Source organism: Struthio camelus, chromosome 2 (genome assembly GCF_040807025.1).
Source record: "Struthio camelus isolate bStrCam1 chromosome 2, bStrCam1.hap1, whole genome shotgun sequence".
Taxonomy (NCBI): Eukaryota; Metazoa; Chordata; class Aves; order Struthioniformes; family Struthionidae; genus Struthio; species Struthio camelus.
The window spans coordinates 149,882,999-149,905,161 of NC_090943.1; the positions used below are offsets into that span (position 1 = coordinate 149,882,999).

The window sequence follows — 22,163 nt, forward strand, 5'->3', positions numbered from 1 at the left end:
TTCAACTTCTTCCCCACTTTTAATGCCTTCCCAGCTTCTTCTTTGAACTGTACTTGTTGTCAGCTCCTCACATGGAATTTGAAATGTGGCATTTCCTAAACCCTTCAGCTACAACTTCTGGGTTTATCTGAACCCATGTTGTCTTAATCCAGTGGCACTGCTGTATTAGGACTTCTTTGTCTTCCACATAGGACTTAGGGCAGGATCCCCCACCAAGAGCCATTCTGAGCATAAAGGCTTCAGATGGTCTTTAAAGGGCCTGTTCTCTACCGCATCAGGCACCTGCAGCTGTGACATTTGTCCGGGTATGACTGCAAGATTTGTATTCATTTCTCCAATGGTATTCTTCGTGTTAGATACCCTCTGAACGCACCTAGGACAAGCATTCTCCTTTTGCTTACCGGCACACCTGGTGTCCTGTTCCAAATGATGTTCAGCCAATCCTTCATTAAGTCTGTAGACATCCATCCTTGGTTTTGACACCTAACAATTATTCCAGTAGGCATCTGGTCCTTCAGCATTGTTTTACGCTTCAAGATCACATACGGTGGCAATTTTATACCATCTGCTAACACTGCCAGCATTACTGTAATGCACATTTTTTCTTTCCCCAAACTTTTGATGATGACAGATTTTGTGCCTATTTCTTCAGCGATGTTATTGGATGGCTTGTCAAAGTAAACCAGTGTTTCATCTGCATTTCTCATTTAGCTCAGCAGATAATCATGACCTTTATGCAATCCAATCATTTATTGCTGGAATGCAATGAGATTTTTGGTGAAGTTAAAAGGAAGATGTTGGCAAAATTAAGTCCTTCTCTGTAGGCAAAAACCATTATGACACATCATCTGTATACACCAGCCATCACTGACCTTGAATTTTTGCCATGGAATGTGCCATGCTTGTGCTATTTCTTGAAATTTCAGTTTCAGACTTTTTTTCAGAATTTTCAGAATTTTTCAGATTTCCTGTGTAACTAGGTTTCTGTCTTTTTTTTTTTTTTTGAGTTCACACATTCTGCAAATTATCTTCCTACTTGAGCTGGGGGATTGGACTAGATGACCTCCAGAGGTCCCTTCCCATCTCAACTGTTCTGTGATTCTGTAATACTTCTTGGAAATGCCCTTTTTCAGTCCAGTGAATGATTTCTGCATCGAGTTAGTGCATAACAGCTTCTGTTTTGATTGTTTCCGTCTTGGCACATTTGCCTCAATAATGTTATATTTCCTCTTGGCCTCACAACTGTTAGTTTTTTCCACATACTGTACCACCAGGAGCTTAAAATTTGCATTGTAACTCCTCCTTAAACCTTTTATTATGTTCCCTCTTGCACTTGTCCCTCTCGTGTCCATAGAAGGATGGCTTTTGCATTTCACAATTCACTTGAAACTACGAAAATATCACAGTGGAATTCCTTAATCCACACCTCAGCACTTCTGCGGTGAGAGTGTCAGCAGTAAATCACACGCGCTTACAGTGTTGTCTCATTCAGACTTATGCCACTTCAGCCATATTTGTGCTCCTGCATAACTAAGGAAGCTTCCACACTGCACAGTACCACAATAATGCAAAAAGAAGACAACCTCCAATGTTTAAGTTAAGCTACTCAGACCCAAACCCCTCATCTTCCTTTTGAGTAAATGCGGTATTTTCTGATGCTGTTAAAATTGTAGTCAGATAAGAAGCAGTGTTGATACTCAGGAAACCAGTGATACATTCAATCTGTGCATCACTCAAGGATATCTTTATTTATTAAGCCACTTAAACCACGTCTGCATAGCACGTGACCTGTGAAGCTGACTTGTTTGGCCAACCAGTCCCAAAGATGTAGAGCGTGCTCGTTGACACAGGGAGAGGTTGGCTGAGTGATGTCCCTGCAACTATGTCCAGACCCGGTCGCCAGTTGGTGCACACACACCTCTGGTCCACTGGCCAGCCATCCAGTTAGTATTTGTGTACCTCCAGGTAGCAGGTCTCCTGCCTGGTATTTATTTACTTTAGACTAGATAGTACTTATACTTACATATGCGTTCCAGCTGAGAAGCATACAGTAAATGTACTGCATAGACAAGCCACGTGATGTTAAATGAAGACATTAGTAAAATTCTGATCGTAACAACACAAAGGTAGCATATTTTCAATTCGTAAAGAAAACTATTTGGAAGTATCATTTTAACAAAGAAAACATACTGTTTTGAAATATTTTACCATGCTTCTGTATTTTGAATTACACAGAAAGAATAGAATTAAATGATCTGCATTAACACAGCAAAAGACCAAAAAGCCCAACCCATTGTGTTTGCATATAGTTGCTTGAAATTAATCACTAGCACTGTTTAAAAACAACAGCATAAAAACTGGTAGCATCCTACACTTCCACCGCCTTAATACATAACAGTAAGCACTGCACTTCAATTTTTTTTAGCAAGTGACTAATTCCAGATAATAAATTGTATGTTGTTGTGAAGTGCTTCATAGCAATGGAATGCATTTAACTTCTTTAATTAAACTGCGACCGGATCCATTTTTAAAAGAATGTTGTTTCTTCATTATTTTGGTGAGTTGGATTTAACTTCACAAGTTACAGAGTAGAACTATTTTATGGACTTTCTTTATTATTTGAACAGTAGACAAATAAAAGTGGACATAAAAAAGGTCGTTTGTTTTTGAAAGTTTTATTGCTACAGTTACAGATAGTACATATAAGTGTAAAAAGACTGGGGCCCATATTAGTTCCGCTATATATTGCTGGTTTTGCTCTTTAAATTAAAAATGTGTGACGGCATGAAAAACAGATGCTTTCAACCTATTTTCCTCCAAAGTGAGAAAAATATATGTTTAGTTTGAGATGCTACGAAAGTTGTATGCAGGGGTGGATCACTCTGAAAAGGTTCTCTACTTTCTAAATAATATTTAAGGAATTGGCAGAGACCACATTGCAACTTAGGCTTAGGTCTAAATTTTGGAGACCAGTGCTTAAGGCCTAAGAAAACATAGATTTTGTTTAGTGTAAAACCTGGCTCACAGACCGCAGCCTCAACACAAGACTGTACATACATCTGTTGCATCCTGCTTTCTGGGAGAGATCTTGAAGCTGGAGGCCACTGAACGGCTGCAGAGCTGCTCCATGCTGAGTACTTTTGCGGTATAAGAATTCAATGTCCTGTGAAGAGGGAAATGACTGGAAGCCTTCACTTGGCAGGTTTGCATACTCTGACTGGTTATGATTTTGGTCATATAACAGCACAAGTAGATGTTATCTTTTTGAATTTATTTTTAATCAAATATTATCTATATACTAATAATAATGAAATAAGCCTAGGACAGCTTGCAAACTCCTCTGTGGGTGTTCGGATTCCTTTTCTTGATTAGCTTCTTATTTGCTTGTCTTAACATCATCCCTTTTTCTGTGGGATAATTTTGCTAATTTTCCCCTGGTTATTTCTTAAAACGTTAATACTTATTGATTATGTTTTAATTTCACTTTGCATTAAGGCTGTATCAGTTTCGATTTTATTTCAAGAGATCTGAGCTATGCAATGCTCAGAATGAGTATAAATTTCACTGCTAAGGCCAGTCCTGAGGAATTCCAGACCTTGGAGACAAGAGAGGAAGGCTGGAGAAAGGAAGACTCCCCCTTGGTTGAGGAGGATCAGGTTAGAGATCTTTTGTCCAAACTTGACATCCATAAATCCATGGGCCCCGATGGGATGCACCCACGAGTGCTGAGGGAGCTGGCGGATGTTATCGCTAGGCCACTCTCCATCATCTTGGAAAGGTCCTGGAGATCAGGAGAGGTGCCTGAGGACTGGAAGAAAGCCCATGTCACCGCCGTCTTCCACAAGGGCAAGAAGGAGGAGCCAGGAAACTCCAGGCCTGTCAGCCTCACCTCCATCCCGGGAAAGGTGATGGAACAGCTCATCCTGGAGGTCATCACTAAGCATCTGGAGGACAAGAAGGTGATCAGGAGTAGTCAGCATGGATTCACCAAAGGGAAATCATGCTTGACCAATCTGATAGCCTTCTATGACGGAATGACTGGCTGGGTAGAGGAGGGCAGAGCAGTGGATGTGGTCTACCTGGACTTCAGCAAGGCTTTGGACACTGTCTCCCATCACATCCTCCTAGGTAAGCTCAGGAAGTGGGGGCTAGACGAGTGGACAGTGAGGTGGATTGAGAACTGGCTGGATGGCCGAGCTCAGAGGGTTGTGGTGAATGGCGCAGAGTCAAGTTGGAGGCCTGTAGCTAGTGGTGTGCCCCAGGGGTCAGTGCTGGGTCCAGTCTTGTTCAACTTATTCATCAATGACCTGGAGGAAGGGACAGAGTGCACCCTCAGCAAGTTTGCTGAGGATACTAAACTGGGGGGAGAGGCTAACACACCAGAAGACTGTGCTGCCATTCAGAGGGACCTGGAGAGGCTGGAGAGGTGGGCGGAGAGGAACCTCCTGAAGTTCCACAAAGGCAAGTGCAGGGTCCTGCCCCTAGGGAGGAAGAACCCCATGCAGCAGTACAGGCTGGGGGTTGACCTGCTGGCAAGTAGCTCTGCCGAGAAGGACCTGGGAGTGCTGGTGGACAGCAAGTTAACCATGAGGCAGCAATGTGCCCTTGTGGCCAAGAAGGCCAATGGTCTCCTGGGGTGCATGAGGCAGAGTGTTGCCAGCAGATGGAGGGAGGTGATCCTGCCCCTCTACTCAGCCCTGGTGAGGCCTCACCTAGAGTACTGTGTCCAGTTCCGGGCTCCCCAGTACAAGAGAGACATGGCACTCCTGGAGAGAGTCCAGCGGAGGGCTACCAAGATGATTAGAGGGCTGGAGCATGTCTCCTCTGAAGAAAGGCTGAGGGAGCTGGGCCTGTTCAGCCTGGAGAAGAGAAGACTGAGAGGGGATCTCATTAACGTGTACAAGTATCTGAAGGGGGAGTGTCAAGAGGATGAGGCCAGCCTCTTCTCCGTGGTGCCCAGCAACAGGACAAGAGGCAACGGGCAGAAACTGAACCACAGGAAGTTCCACCTGAACCTGAGAAAAAACTTCTTCACTGTGAGGGTGACAGAGCATTGGAACAGGTTGCCCAGAGAGGTGGTGGAGTCTCCTTCCCTGGAGATATTCAAAAGCCGTCTGGATGTGATCCTGGGCAATATGCTCTAGGTGACCCTGCTTGAACAGGGAGGTTGGACTAGATGATCTCCAGAGGTCCCATCCAACCTAAACGATTCTGTGATTTTGTGATTCTGTGAAATGTTAAGGGTATCAACTAGAATAAATACTAGGCTAGCAGGCTTTTTAGTTTTTGTAGTTTTGTGCTGGCACATCATGTACATATGTCATTTTTAAGTACTGGCATTAGTACCCCGTCTGTGGAGTATCTAGATACAAAACGTGTTCAGTTTGTGCTGAATTTGCATGTAAAAATGGAATTTTGCCTGTGGAAATACGCTAATTTTAATGCAACTGACATTGTCATACTCGAGGTTGATCTCTGTCAAAACCAGATGGGCCATCATTTTAAATTTTGTTCCTAAAGGTCAAGGTCAGTAAGGGCTGTATTACCCTTTTGATTTCAGTGGTGGTGTTTCTAAGAGCATCATTTTTCTTTACATTTTATAAAATGTCTAATACAATTCGCAGCATGCTCTTCATTTTGAAAATAAAACATACTAGGGAAAAAACTTAAAAATCTGCATCTTAAATGCATCAGGTGAATAATTTGAGGATAACGCCTACAATGCAGCATGCAGTAAAGAGAATCAATTGTTTTATAAGGAGGCTGTTAAAAAAAACCTGAAATCAGGTCTTTCCTCTTACATCTTACATTTCAGAAAGAGAAATAAAATTTTCTTCAGCAAAGGTTTCCTACAGCTAAGCAGAAAGGACATAAGAGCTTGTTCCTTTTTCAAACCTACAAATGCAGAGCAAGAACCAAGAAGATTAGAGAATGTCCTGAACTTGTAGATAATAAGGTGAAGAAAGTTGTAAAACATAGCTCTCCACACAGCTTTCTGAATGTAATTATTTTGCTACATTCAACTCAGTAACATGAAGGAAGTAACCAATTCCTATAATAAGTAAGATCTCTAATGAAGTCCGACTGCAGATCTGGGAACCTGGAACAAGGACCAGCCCTGATATAATGAGTCCCAAGTTCATTTAGACAGGAATATGGAACGCTTACTCAATAGAATCAATAATTCGTTACAATATTAAAGACAGGCAAAGAAAATCTATGGCTTTTTGTTTTTTTGATTTTTTTTAAATTTGTTCGACACTAAGAAAGTTTGTAGAACTAGAGAAGGGACTTGCACCTATTACCCAGCCCTGGGGTGAAATTAATGAAATCATTGAAAGTGATGAGTTTCGTCACTTGAACTAGGACAGGGTTTCATTACTGGTTTGTAGTTATGGAGATTTAGGGAAAGAAACTTATGTAATATGCAGATAAATATACAGCAACGAAAATATTACCAAATCTCCATTGACATAAACGTTTAAACACTCTTACTTAAAGAATGTCTCTTTAAAACAGTTTCCATTTGCAGTGTCATATTTTCTCAAAAAAGCTGAAGGAACGGTAAACAGCAGTGGTGGCTTCTCCTTGGACTCATCCATCCAGCACATAAAAATATACCATTTGAACTATATCATTATATATTCAACTTATATGTTCCTTATTAGATACATGTAACATAGTAGCTACAGTGAGTTACAAAATTATGATTAGAAATTATATGACAAATGTTCTGGGGAAAATGATTCTTTTGTTTGTGAAAATTTGCAAACAGAATTATGTGCTTAATGATTCATATGACTTTAATAAGAACAGTAATTCAAAATTCAGAGGATATATAAAAGGTATTTGAACAGTAAGATTAAGAAGCATCTATACAATATGGAATTGACTGTAAATATTATTAGGTCCTACTTCAATCTGATATTAAAGAGAACCTAAAGGCCAAGGGCTTGGTCTGGTAGTGAGCAATGGTGACTTCTCTGTGGTTCTTTGTGTCAAAGCTGTCTGTCTGGTGTCAAAGCACCTAGTGGAGGTGACCATTACGAAATGTTTTTCTCACAACCACAGGTAACAGATAACTAAGCAGTGATTGCTGTTATCGGAGTTTTCCCTGAAAAAGATTCAGTGTGCTCTGAAAAGTATTTGTCGTGTGACTACAATGTCGCTAAGTTATGACAAGGAAATATCTATGATATGACAGGGGAATCGTACAACTGTCAATATAAAGTAAGTGTGATGGGATTGCTTTGTACTCTAAAGCAACTGTCATGTAATGGGGGCTGTGACTAGGCTGTAATAGCAATGTGACTGTAACGTGCCAGCAGAGTGACTGATAAGTAACTCCTATAAGAGCTGACTCTCAAGTAAAATTGGCTCTAACAGTTTCAAAATCCTGAGGACCCTATCTGCAATGACAGTACTTCCCATTAACTTCAGCGGGCTTTTAGTCAGTAGTTCGTGAGAGGCCAATCCAGCTTATTGCTACGCATTTGGCAGCCTTTAAGGTCATCCTTAAAACATTTTGATAGTTGGTCAGGACCATGTCTTGGCAAGGGCATTCACGTTAGACACAGCCTCCTGATCAGAGCTCCTCCAGCCACCTGCTTGTGCCAAGCCAAAGGTGGGCAATGCTGCCGGATGACAGAAATATTGGGTCATACCAGGTCCCTGGGCAGGTATGATGAGAGGGCTAACCTGCGGGGCTCTCTGTGATAGATTTGCCCCTCCCCTACCTGGGAAGCAGGGAAAAAGGGGTGAGTGAATCTCTTTGATAGCCTGCCTTGCATGTTAGGTGCTCTGATTCTCTGGAATTAGTCCTAAACAATGAATGCTGTGGGTACTTGGCAAGAAGGGAGAGAGGATATTACAAATTAATTAAGAAAAAAAGGAAGAATTATTATTTTCATATCACAGATGGAGATATTGATGTTCAGATTAATTGATTTGCCCTGAAAGTACGCAGCACATCATTAGCAGCCTTATGCTTACGGTAGAACTGATTGAAAATGGTTTTCATGGACTGTCTTCAATTTTCCAATATATCAATGAAGAAACCAAATCCTTTGGAAGGAAAAATGTATTTCTTGCAAAAAGAAAAATATTGGGGGTTTTCCAGGTTTTTTGGTCTTGAGATTCTCCTTCTCCTCTTTTTCTCTCCTTCAAATTCCTTCATCTTTCAGTTTGCCTCAAATACTATTTGGAATATTACAACTAAAATGAGAAAAACCGGAAGAAGAAAGGTTAGGAGTAATTTTCATTTTCTTTTATCTTTTGGAAGTGCAGTGGCCATCTTTACTTTGGAAAAAGTTCTAGATGGAGAACTAAAAGCTACTCTAGAATAACAAGTTTGCTTTATTTAAAATGAATGCATAGACATTTTTACATTAGTGAAATTGAAGAAAAAGTCAATGACACCATAAGATGTCAGATAATTAATTTGAATCTGCCTCCTACTATGTATTGTTTTAGCCTGTACAGATCAAACTTATTCTTGTTTTAATTATATAATTATATTTAATTATATAATAATAATTAAAAGAAGAAAAAAACACTACAATAACGGAAATAGTCGCTAGCTCAAAATAATCTTTCAATGTGAATTATAATCTATAATCTCTGCCTCATTTATCTCAAATTTGGCCAATATCTCAAGTAAATATTTCTGTTATATTTACATACCAATGTATTTAGTGTTCTGATTGTGCATTTTAAAGCCCACTGCTAGCTTAAATTTAAATTCTGTTACGCCTAATACTCATTCGATAGACCTCAACAGCTCAGTTGAAATTTGGTTTATAGCTTAGCAGGTATTTTAGAAAAGATACTAATTTGGAAAACATTCTTTGCTTGGAAAATTGTGCAAAGCGGACTTTGGACCCAGTAGACTGTAAAGGCTGGGGCGGAACTGTTACAGTCTATCATGCTAATCCTTCTTACAGACTTTTGGGTCAATAATCTTAATACTAATGTTTCCTTAGATCTATTGTGTCAGTCCAGCTGCCTTGCACTCATATTAAATTTATGTGCTTAATATCTTTATGAGATTTTATTGCAAAGAAAAAGGATGTGGAATTTACCCAGAAATTCAAAGAAATAAGGTAGTCAGATTGCTGTCCCTTTGCACTCCCACCCTAAAGAATCCCAAATATGTTAGTTCATGTAATGGATCATTGGTATGTATGTCATTGTATTCAGGTCACAAATCAAACCAACTGTGTTGGAAAGGAATGCAAACATCACTCAAGTGAAGAATAATATTTCATACTAAACAAAGGGGGACAGGAATAGAAGTTTATCCTATCTATAAATGGTTCTTTTTCTGCATACCAATGCCTTCTGTCAGCAGAAACACCTGCAGCCACCGTAAAGTCCACCTTTCAAAGCCAACACTTTCATCTTTTCTTTTTTTTAATATAAAAGAGTAAAATAAGTACACTGATGTACAATTAATTGTAAAGTCTCACTGCTAAAAAGATTTACTTGTGGTTCAGCGGTGTAATCATCTGTTGGGCATTTGCTATAAATCATGGGTGTCTGCTGTTGTCTCCACTAATTAGAATACTAACTTATTATTAAGTCCCTTAAACAATATATGAGAACTGGGCTGTGTACAGAATTACTGGGGGAGTAGGAACACTTGAAGTTTTATTGCACAGCTACAAAGTGTACAGTAAATATCTCGGTGGTTGACAGTTGTAATATATAAGCCAAGAAGGAATACATATCTGTTAGCAACTGCTGTACCCATCCATAATTATAAAAGACCTTTATTGTGCAGCCTTCAGTGTGCCAGTTCAGTCACCCAGGCACCGAATAAAGGTCTCAAGCACAATAATTCAAAGCAACTGGTACAGTAGTAAGTGAAGTTTTAAACAACAGTAGACAAGTTGATTAGAGCCTTTGGAGATGCATGCCCTGAATAAAGGTTAACCTTTGTGAACTTCGAATACAAAGCTTTCAGATGAATTTTATATGAAATCCGGTGACAAAGTAAAAGCACTATTCACCAAGGGCTGATTAATTGAGTTACACTTCATTGTAAACCCCTGACAATGATGGAAAATAAATTTAGCAATGTGCTTTGTAGCCATATGAGTTGATGGGATCTCACTAAAAAGCAAGCATCTGACCACATAAAGGCCCTGTTGAATACCTCTGAAGATAGTCTGGTGAGTGAAATGTAAAGCCAGGATTTACAAATATTACATAAGTGAACACTGTTACTGCACTCAGGCTGAAAAATCCTGTTCAAATCCAATAAGTGGTTTAAGATGTGCAAATAGAGGTTTCTGCAGGGAGTCAGGCATTAGAAGCCACCTGGAGCATGTGGTAAAGATTGTATCCATCAATACAGCAGCTGGGCTGAAATTATAAAGAGAGCTGCTTTCCATCACGGTTGTTTTAATGCATACATTTCTCCTGTCACTAGCACCCCAGGAAAACTACTAACTACAAAAATGAATGGTACCCATTACCTGATATTCATACTTGTGACAACAGAGACAACAATCACAACACAACAGTAAGCAAAAAAACTGATATCCAAATTATTTTTAAGTTGTTGTAGTGGAAAGATCTTGAGAATCAGTTGGTAATATTTTAATAACACTGTAGGTTAGAGGAATGAAGCAGGCATCTGGCGTTCAGTCCAAAGTTTCCTTCTGCTCCACACATTCCATCAAGTTGTGCACCAAAGCAGTTTAAACAAAGCAAGATCAGCACAAAATTATTCCAAAAGGGGGAACCCTACCTAACATTCAGCTACATGCCAGCCCCAAAGGGAATGTGACAGCTAGTAGTTTTTATACTGATTGTTTAAAAATAGCATGGATTTACCATAAACGTGTTTCCTATGCATAAAGAGTGCTTTTAACCATATATTAGCAAAGTGTGGGACTGGCTGTAGAGGAAGGTAAAGTAGGTAGCTGCTTGCCTTAGGGAGTAGGTCAGGGCAGCAAAAAAAACAGAAGGCATTTCTTTTCCAAACTGGCAGGAGCAATTGCTCAGAGAAGTGCGGGCCTCAAACGATGAAAAAGCTAGCATGAAAACAGTGCGCAACTGCCACTCAGAAACAGGAAAGGAAACTGTTAAACTGCTCGTTGTAAAGTCATGATAAAAAATAATAATAAAAAACAAGCAAGCCATATTGCATGTCTAGGGACAGACTGTGCCATCAAGTCACAGGCCCAAGTCGTGGGTGGAGTGGAGTAGCATTGTTCCCCAGCAATTAAAATGAACATGCTTGCCGCACAAAAATGCAATGTGTTCCTTCCTCTGCGAGTTGTGCCCTCCTTCTGCCTGTACTTCTACTCCTTGACACAACCAGCAATCATGGCAAGCAGCAGCACTAGTATTTGAGAGGTTTCTGGAATTGCAAGTGTCGCTGACGTCTCTTTGCAAAGAAGGATGTTGAACTGGGTTACCTGAGTGCTTTCTGTCCCTTTTTTTGTGTACCAGTTCATGCATCAGGAATCTCCAGCCTTGTATTATTATCTTATTCTGTGTTGATTTTGAATGAATACATTAATACTGAGGCTGAGATTTCAGCCAAAAGCAGGTCATGCGGTTGGCTGAATGAGATGTAGGTTGTGTAGACATTTCTACACAGGACCTGATGCATGGGGTCAAATGACAGCGCATCAGCTCTGTGTCCTGCTTCCGACAAAGGTGAGCAGCAACTGCTTAGGGAAAGAGCACAAGAACAACTTTGTAACGCTTTTCTTTCCTGCCTTTTGAGTATTTATGTTTGTCTTTAATTGTCTCTGAAGAGAACAGCAGGACTGCATTCCAGCTTTACCTGAGTGTAGCTTTTCCATCAATTAATAATTTATTGTGTATGAGGAGAGCTGATAACAGCCCCATTTCTTTCATTGTTTACTTTGCTTCGGAGCTTGTTTTCTGAGTAGCCAGATTTATTTAAATGTGTTAATTAGGGTGCCACAACCTCGACCTGAATGATTAGTAGGATCAAAACAGTTCAGATGTTTTAGCTGCTCTCCAGTGTGCCTGAGCGAACAGCAGAGATACCGGCAATCCCCCGCCGTCTTTCGTGTGAGCACACAGACACTGATTAACCTCAGCTGGGCTTCCTCTAACCTTGGCTCCTTTGTCCTGTGACTCTCCCTTGCCCCAGCTGAAGTTACACAGCTTTCATTGCCCCGTTGTTTCCTATGACTGCTTTCTCAAGTCTTAGTGGAGGAGGGGAGGGAAGAGGGGGGGTTTCTGTGTTCTTGTCTCCAATCTGTAGATCCTTTCACTCAGTGGAAATCTGTATCTCCTTCTGCTACCATGGTGATTCAGTGAGTTTGAGATTATTTTGCTAAACCTGCTTCTCCCAAGAGACGGTAGTTTGATTCTAGTCGTTCTTAGACGGGTCAAGAATCACATTAGCTCAGGTCAAAAATGCTCACAGTACAAGGAGGTGAATTTCAAGATCTTGGCAGAGCAGCAAAAAGGACTTGCTCTGGATTCTTGTGACAGATATTACAATGCTGCCAAATGAAAGCAGTTTTCCACTCACAGTGATACTGTTACAGGCAAAAGAGACAAACCAAAACTGGCGATAAACAATCTACCCACCGGAGGAGGATTAGGAAGAATGTGATATGATACCATCAGGCATATTAAAGGAAGAAATTGCAGGTGAATGACATGCTTATCTCACATCTTTGAAGCCACTTAATTTGGGACAAATTGTTGTGCGTCAGCTCCTCGGTAGCCCAAAGGCAGAAGCACATGTATTCCTTGCATAAATCTGTAACCCGTGTTGTGCAAACAGCAGTATGGAAGGTCATTGTTTTGCCTTTGCACGTGCACACGTTTAGGCCCATTCGCAAATCAGCTTTTTTGCAGTGCTGTTATTTATGCGTACACCGATCAGACACACCATGCAGCACACGTCTCTTTCTGAGCGCGCAGTCAGAATTCTTATCCCACTCACCTTCAAACGGAACTGGTGAAAAGCAGGCTTTGTAATCACATGGCAAAGATGGTTCGAAATAAGTATCCTATTCTGAATACCTTAAGTTGAACAGCTTTTCTGAAAGAGATTAAAGGGGACTTTGTCATAGTTGTTTAATACTGAAAATAGTCTATATATATTTTCAAGATGTTTTTTGTGGTGAAAGGATGCCAAGATACCACAGAACTGACACCTACTTGTGCATCTTCATTTCCCACTATCGAAAGTTCAATAAAAAATGTTTTATCCCTATCCATGTTGAAATTCTCTCAACATGCCACCTTCATGTTGTAGTTTATTTATGTTTTAATATCTTACACATCAAATTTCATCTAAAATCTTCAAAGCACTTTACAAGCAGTAGATTATGCTACAGTCTAATGATAGCTATCATGACACCCATTTTATAGACAGCTGGAAGAGTGCAGCTGATTTCTAAACCTCACCTCAATCTCAATATGAATATCTGGTACATCTGGGCTCATTTTGAAGCTCATTTGGGTGGTTTTGTTCGTTGCTGTGGTTTTCCACAGCTTTAGCTGTATCTTCAAATTGTCCCAGCAATGCAGTATAAACCTGGGATTTGCATGCCACAGCCAGGGGCACAGCCCAGGATTCATCAAAAAGTACTCACCTGTTCAGCATCTCAGCTTTATTTACATTGTCATGTTTGCATGCTACTGGGAAAAGAGCGTTTTGGAGCATGCTATGTTTCAGTTTATAGCAGCAGTTAGCATACTGGATTGGACTGGGTACAGGTTTTTTTCCTCTGTGACCATGAACTTTAACTTTTTCTGTGTGTGTGCAGAATATTGTAAGGAATTTTATTTCTTAATGTTTGTGTCATGCCCTGACTTGTTCCACATGACTTCTTTCTCCATGTGTTATTTTTAGCTGGCAGCTCTGTAAATGCAGACTTGCCAGTAAGTGGAGTTCAAGTTCAGTCTCAAAAAAGCAAGGCTTTTAAAAAATAAATATGTTGTCTAAATAGGAAGGAAAACATTCTCAGATGAGGCAATGTCAGGGCTTTTGATTTCTGTGATTTAAAAGAAGGGGGGAAGGAAAGAAATCAGTTGAATACTTTCCGTGGAAATTTGCAACTTTGTTAAAATACCAACAGTTAAAGTCATTAATTTGTGAGTCATTCAGAGCAGCAAACCAGATTTACCTATATATGACAATACATACCTGAACTCTCAGAGGTATTGGGGCTGTGGATTGTTTATCTTGGAAAGACTTTTTTGTCATAATTTTTACTATGTACATATATTTTTACAGGAAATTTTGTCTGTTTCTGCTATTCTCAAGGAAAGCTAATGAGGAAAAACTGACACTGTTGTCTAGCCCTGGGAAAGTTATTAAGGGATTAGATTCCCCTGTCTAGAAGCACAGACCAACTTTTACTCTGCAGCTGGGACTGGGGTGATATGTTCTACTGCAGAGAGCAAATGTCATGGGTCCACTCTTCTCTAAATCTTCTCCTGCCCAATGCTTTAACTGTGGTTGATATCAACTGTGAAGCAGCTTGTCATTGAGCTGGGGTGAAGGAGAAAACCGCAGTTGCTTTTTACAGTGGAAAAGACAATTCAGAATTCGATAAAATATGTTTGATGGCTCCAGCTTACTCACAGGGAGGGAGGACCCCAAGCAACCAGATCCAGATGTGTTTCATAGTTCTGAATTCAGAAAAATAGCCAAAAGTGGAGGTAAAATATGAGGAGATAAAACTTTAGACCAAAAATGGAGATTTCAGCTCTCCTAAAAATGGTTACCTCAGCTTTCATCATGCACATTATAGTAATTTTAAATGTCAAATTGTGTGGGAAAAGGATTGTCAGAGAGGTCAGATTGTTTTCAGGTATGCGAGTAGCCCTTTGGCTGAAAATTGAATGTAACAAGAAATTTCCTTTCTTCATCCACTTAGCACTGTTCCTTTTACTCCCTCACTAATATAAGTGCCTAGATTAGGCTACATGTGAGCAACTGATGGATGGCTCAAAAGCTTTGCCGTAAGTAAATCTTTTCGATGTGCTTCTGGCCACTTTTTTCATGTGCCTCCACTATAGGAAGCAATTTGGAAAGACCTTTATCCTAAATCTGTAGACTTCCCTCTTCTTGGAATGACTCTTTTCCCCTACCTTGCTGGAATGGAATTGACCTGAATTTTTATTCTTCTCCAGTGTAAACTTTGAAGAAAGCTGGATAAACACAGCCTTGTCTACTCTAGGGGAATTTGTATAAAATTTGCTGTCACTGGACCAGTTCCAAGGTTTGTATCTCCAGATTAATAGTCACATCAGATCTGAACACAGTACTTAAAATGCCAGTGACATAGGAGCTGAATCAATAGGAGTCAAACACGGGAGCCTCAATAGTCTGCCATCACCACCTCGGAAAGTAGCAGACACCTTAACGCTTCTGCCTTTGCCTTTTTATGAAAATGCTCTTTGAGAAAGTGAATCATCAGCTTAACATACATTTTAATTCAGGAGGCACTCCATGAACAAGGGCCTGATTCTGCTTAGATGGAGAAAGTTGTGAGCCTTCCTACTGACCTCAGTGACAGCTGGACTTAAATTTTTTTTCCCAGTCTTTATTTTTAAACTCATTTGGGAGAGACGATAGCCAATGTGGATATGTGCCTTCTAAAACCCGTAGTACATATAAGGGTGGACATTTTTGTGTCAGGGATTCTGTGATTTTGCCAAACCATTATGCCAGGTTAACTTTAAGAAATTCAAATTCAGTTTAGACATTGGTGTTGAAAGTGAATGTGGGATTTAATAGAAATATGTACCATGGTCTGATGGAATGCTGACTTTTCAAAACCGGTATTTTTCTCATTCTGTGAATGTGCTGCTATACTTGAAAACATCACTAAGACAGGAATTTCCATGATGATCATTCTAACATTAAAAAGTTACAGTCTATTGGGTCACACTCTGTCTATTGCTGAATTTTACACAAGCTTTTATATATTAAATTGACTAGAAATGAATTCTACCTGTTTCTATATGTATGCTTCAACTGAACAAATATCCTCTTTGCATCTCAAAGATCAAGATATTTATAAGCTACGTATTTTGCTTTGTATGTACAAACTTACCCTTCTCCCTCGTCAACGTTAGTCACTCATAAATAATACAGGCCATAGTACATTCCGTTTTTTTCAACAATATCTCCTTATTTATTTTTATTTTTAGCTTTCACAATGAATTGGTACAAGTTAAAACTGAAATGAATATTTCCTTTCATGAGGAGTACAATTTTTAGGAAAAATGGAACTAGGACTGACTAATTTCAATTAAGGTTGTGTATTTGATCCATGCGCTTTCGTTCTATATTAAAGTGACAGCTTAATTGGCGGTTGTGGCTACATCTAATTAAATCTAATAAAGACTATGAGCCTTTTTAGGTTGGCACGTAGATACCAGCTAGTTACATGTGTATGTTACTGGATTATATATTAGATATTTTGAAGCAGAGGAAATACAAACATGTCTTTACTGTGCATCTGGTACTAATGTAGGAAAACAATATCCTAACACATGACAAACATGGAGAAAAAAATAAAAACCTTTAGTCATATTTATAAATTAAATTTTATTAGCATAAATATCAGCTTCTGACTTTCAAATAGGGCTTGGCCATTTTTACATATTTTGAATAGAAACTATTCCAAATAGATGAGGAAGATGCACTTAAGATTCTTTAATTAGAACAGTGTTTTGCCTGCATCAAGGAAGATTCTGTCAGGGTTACTTCTGGAAGCCCTTGAAATAGCACATTTTCTGTCTGTAGCACTGCATTCATAGAGGCACTCCATGTTGTTTACATTGATTTTCTTTTTGCTTGTTCATTTGGGAAAGATGCAGACGTTACTCACTGATGCAAAGTCCTGCAAAGTGCTCGTTGCTGTCTATTACTGAATTTGCTTCTTCCTCCTTCTCTAAGTGTGATCCCTTTGTTCATTTATGTATTCATAGGGTATAAATGCCTCAAGGAGGACGAAGTCAGCTGAGAAAAATAAGGGCTATGTTCCAAGAAAGCAATACGGATACATTAAAAGAAACAAACTGAGAACCAGAGAAAAACTTTATAATTTAAAATTAGCCTAAAGCCAGAGTAAGTTATGCCCAGCATTATGCAGCTTTCCAGTGGTAAATCATTTCCATCCTTGTTTCATACTATTCAGTACTTACTATATTTAATAACAATATAACTCATCTCCTTCCTTGCAAAAATTGATTGATAATTAAAATGGTTGTGTGCGCATAAGTTAGTGTATATGTATGTGTATAACAAGGCATTAATGTGCATATACCTGTATAAAGAAGTAGATTTTATTCTTGTCTCTACGACAGATCCCCTGGTGATCCTGGACAGGTTATGCTCACTTGAATTTCTGCACCAGTCATACATTTTGCTTTTTAAGGGGTTTAATCTAAGACAGATTTTTCATGCTTGCTTAGAATTCATTGCTCCGGTTGACATCAATGATAGTTCTGTTTGCAGCACACAAAGAGCAAGATAAAGTTAAATAATCAAAAAAACAAGTCTCATAGGTCTCAAACTGAGTACCTAGAACCAGTGGAGACTTTTAACACTACTATCTTCACCTCATGTCCTCATCTGAAGCGTAAAGAGAAGCCACTCTGTTATTTCACAAAGTTTTTAGGAAGATAGGTGTGATTAGATGAGATTTGGATAGCATTGTGATGAGCACAGAGGAAATATTAATCATCCAGATTTTAGACCGTTGTTTGAATAGTATGCATGAGGGGACTGCAAATGGGATAGGAGAATGAATAGTTCATTAAATAAGTTAATACAGTCTATTTTGCACACTAAGTGAAACTGGAATACCATGCTAAAATGGCTTGTGATGAACTAATCAGACACTGTATCATTAAACTTATGTACAGACAACTTTAATTCTTGCATTTCATAACTCTTGAGTGCTTGACTTTCTAACCAAAATTACAGTCTTTAACAGTTTTAAAGATATTTTGCTTATATTAGAAACAGGTAATTAACTTGCCTTTTCACTCATGCAGCTTTGTGGTTTGTAGGTGAATCATTTAATATTGTTATAAGTGTGTTGTCACTTATACTTGCTATTTTTGCTCAGCACCAGCTCACCACATTGCATATTCTAAGGTATCCCAGTCAGGCATTTCTTGCCTCATATATTAATGTAATTAGATTATCCTCAGGACAATTTTTCTCAACCTGTTCCTGAAGTTTATTCTTTCTCTTTCAAGCCTAGAGAAAGATTTGTTACCAAGAGTTTGTCTCTCTTTCCTAAGTATCACCAAGACTATTAATAGAGATCACCTCTCACTGCAAATCTTTCCTTACATCCATAGACCACTACTGCTATAACACTGCTGCTCCCATTATTCATCATATGATGTTGCTCTGGGCAATAACTCTACATGCACTGACTTTGAAAACAGAATAGTATGCCCTTATGACACTGGCTGGCTTATTTTCTTTCTGACCCAACCTTGGATTGAATAAAAGGCTACCTACTTGTATACTAAGTAGGGCAGAAAACAAATGGTTTTTATTTCCAGAACATTTAATGCAAATGAGCAATTGAAAACAAAAATCTGCCATAACTTTATCATTAGATGGAAACTCACTAGAAGTGACTTCAGCTGTATTCCAGCCTGGAATGTTTTTTATGACCGTGTTTTACCCCAGTGCTGTACTTGAAATTCTTACAGGCAGCAACTGGTGCTCTCTGTAGACTACAGTTCTTTGAGTGCATTTAGTAATGTGCACACCACCGCAGAACAAAATTGGGCCAGAAATCATAGTCTAGAGGCAAAGAGATTTCCCTTTCATTAAACTAACAGCAGAAGCTCTGCTGAGCTTTTCTCTGTAAGCTGTCACTCTTGGATGTTTCTATAGACTTTCCAAACTGCAAAGTTGCAGTAAATAGCAAATAAAATAATTTGGCCCAGTCATCATTTGGATCTGTGAAGTGTTACTTCTCAGAAAGCTCCTAACAATCAGACAAGCTCAACAGATTTTTAAGAAAGTGTAATCAAAAGCCTGGAGGATGTGTTAGAAGTATGAGTTCTGCCCGACTCTGCTAGTGAAGATGAAGCCAACTGACAGTGCGTTATAAAGAATATATGTCTTTATAGCAATGCCTTTCATGGAAGAGCACTTGATTCTTGCTGATGATGAGCAAAAGGATTGAACAGTGTGGTTTTTGTACATCAGTCATGGATGCCTAGCTACATCAGTCATGCGCTTCCAGCTATGTGTACTGAACTCAGGCAGCTAATGGATGGCTGAAGTTTCTGACTGATATTTGACTGTTGCTGTCAGCCAAAAATCAGTAATTTCTGGAAAAATTGTAGCTATTTTTTTTTCTTTTTCTATAGTAGGCGGGTCAATAGAGCATATGACTCATTTGTTAGTAAGTTTTGCTCCCTAGAAATTACTGTTCAGCAATGCATATTTATGTTTTTCCTTTATATATTTGTTAAGCATGGTATAAGCAGCAGTATGGACTTGTACGGTACATGATGGGTTTATTCCAGGGATAAATCTGCATGAGTCAGTGCTGATCCTGTAAGTATGTTTCAAAACTGCTCAGTTGGACTTACCATCAGAGAATACAGAGTTGCTATATGGCAAGGGTATCTTTGCTGTGTTGCATGTTTAACTCCAAAATCACAGCTTGCTCTTTGGATCATCCAGAAAGACAGAGGGAGAGAAACTGCTTGGTATATAGACTGTGATTGCTTATTTTAACTCAATATAAAACATAAGAATACAAGACTTCTGACAGCTTTAAAGCTCAGCAATCTCCAATATGTTGATTCTGCTATTCTATACATTTAATTTTCTTTTTAAAATGTATCATATTTCTCCAAGCAGTCATTTGCTTTTCAAATTATCGTTGCCTAGCTAAGACTTGTGTACCAGGTGCCATGTAAAAGCATGTTAAAAGTAGATAAAAGCAATTTATCCTGCCCTCTAATTAGAGATGTCTTGTCTTTACCACTGACAATAGCAGTATGCAGCTGTGGCAGAGGAGAGATAATAGCACCAGAGAAGAGAGAAATTAAAGATAGGTTATCATATGTTGGCTTGATGTAGAGTGTCATCTCTCCATTGCAGAGCTAAGATGGTCCTTAGGAAGAATAGTAACTTAGCTCTTGGCCTGACTCAAGCAGATTTATTTTAGTTATTAAATCCAAGGTAGGATTTTATTATAATGAGGCAAAGGGGGCAGAATAATAATGCCTTCATTAAATACAGAGAAAGAGAATGTGACTCTCTGTGATTACTGTATTAATAAATATGCATATACTATGTCCCAGAATGCACTGGTCTTTATGAGGATGGAACTGAGATTCATTTTTGCCTCACATTGAGTTCCTCTTCAGATAAAGTGAATGAGTGCTGCGGGGGGGGGGGGGGGGGGGTCATATAATGGTACAGATGACTCAGTAGTGTGGGTGTAGGTTGTCATAAATGGTAGATTTAGTTCAGCAAGAGGCTAAAAATGAATGGGAAAGGGTGGCGTACCCTGCATAAACGTTCTCTTTTTAGATTCTGAGACCTCAGTATGTGATGTACAGTGAGTTTGCACCAGAAAGATGATGTAGTAAAAAGAAATCATCATCAGGGATAGGACTCAGCGGTGTCTCAAGAACTGAGGACAGGCCTGATGTGGGGAAGTCAGTGGTGAGGAACAAATGTAGAGTGGAGCTGGTTAGGTGATCCATGTTGTTGTTATAAAATTGATTTCCTCAAGCTGTAGCAACGCTACCGTGGTAAGCCCTCTAAATCATAGAACAATGGTCGCAAGCTGTGGCCCACAAGAGCATAGTAACTAGTTCACAGAGGGTCTTCAGAACCCTGTTGTCTTTACTGTATTTTTATTTTTAAGTTAGATATGGGTATGTTGTGGACCTCATGGGAAATCTGGCCCATTGCGGAAAATGGATTCAGCAGTCACTGCTGTAGACCTCACTGGCATTTTGTTTGGTAGCAGATGGATGTCAAACAGGAGACAACACTCTCTTGTAGAAGATGGCACCTTGCAAAGTGTGTCCTTCAAGCAGTGTCTGGATACAGGACATGATAGTGCCATAATGGTGGAAACTAAAGAAGCAAGTATATAACATCGCAACATTAAAAATACCAAGAAAAAATTGATGCCTTTTCAAGAAAAGAATGATGTTTTCAGCATATTGTTGACTTTCTCTAGCTCATGCTAGAGAAAACAGAAAAGAGTTTTGTTTGTTTGCTACCCATGGAAACACAGAGAAATGAGAACTTGGCATAAATTGGCCTAGATAATTACTTTAGTAGAATTTTAAAACCTATTTCAGCACTTACTTGGGAGTTCCTTTTAATTTGTGAATTCCACTTACTCGATTGAATTCAATGTTGACTTACAGTGGTGACAGTAGGATTAGGAGTACTCCTTTTTAGTCCCCTCTTGGGATCATTCATTGTTCTCCCAGCATTCAGGTTCCTTCCAAAGACACTCTTATGGTGAGAAGTGTGCAAGAAATCTTGCTGGGTAATTATCCCTACAGTTGTTGGTCTACTGTATGCATATTACAGAAATATTGCTGTCATATCAAGAAAGTGTATACAGTTACTACGTATTTTATCCTCTTTTCTTGAATCCTTCCCCCACCTCCCCCCCAGAGAGCTGAGACCAGTGGTAATACACATTTTTCATTCTCTTCAGTGAAAGTTTGTCAAATGCCTTCTTCATGAGAGAAGAATATTGATTCATGTCTTGTATTGCTCCACAGTGAGATGCGGAAGCGTCCAGTATGTTATTCTCAATTCATCTTAAACTCTACGCGCCATATAATGGGGATCAAGTGGAGCTCTGATAGCCAGGTGAATCCTAATGACTTGCGAAATATTAGGCTTTTATTGACTTTATGCTCTTTGCTGATATGAAGGCAGAAGAAAATGGAGCAATCAAAATTTGAGATTACCAAAATAACTTTTACCTAATATGTGTATTAGAACTAGCTAATTACTTAGCCTGCTAACTAAGCTTTGTGGTTTGGTTGGTTCAGAGCTGTAATCTTCTTTTAATGAAAATTTTAGAAATGGTTGATTTGGGATCTTTCAGGAGTTAAAGAACTCACCATTTGTCTCCAGGAAGGTCAGAAAAGCCACCATCAGTGCACTTTGTCCAGGT

At 39.2% G+C, this 22,163-nt stretch overlaps 1 long non-coding RNA gene across 1 annotated transcript in view; it reads left to right on the forward strand.

Annotated features, from left to right (window-relative positions):
- LOC104144823 (uncharacterized) overlaps positions 1–22,163 on the forward strand; it is a 40,040-nt gene that overhangs the window by 1,064 nt on the left and 16,813 nt on the right. The window lies entirely within an intron of this gene.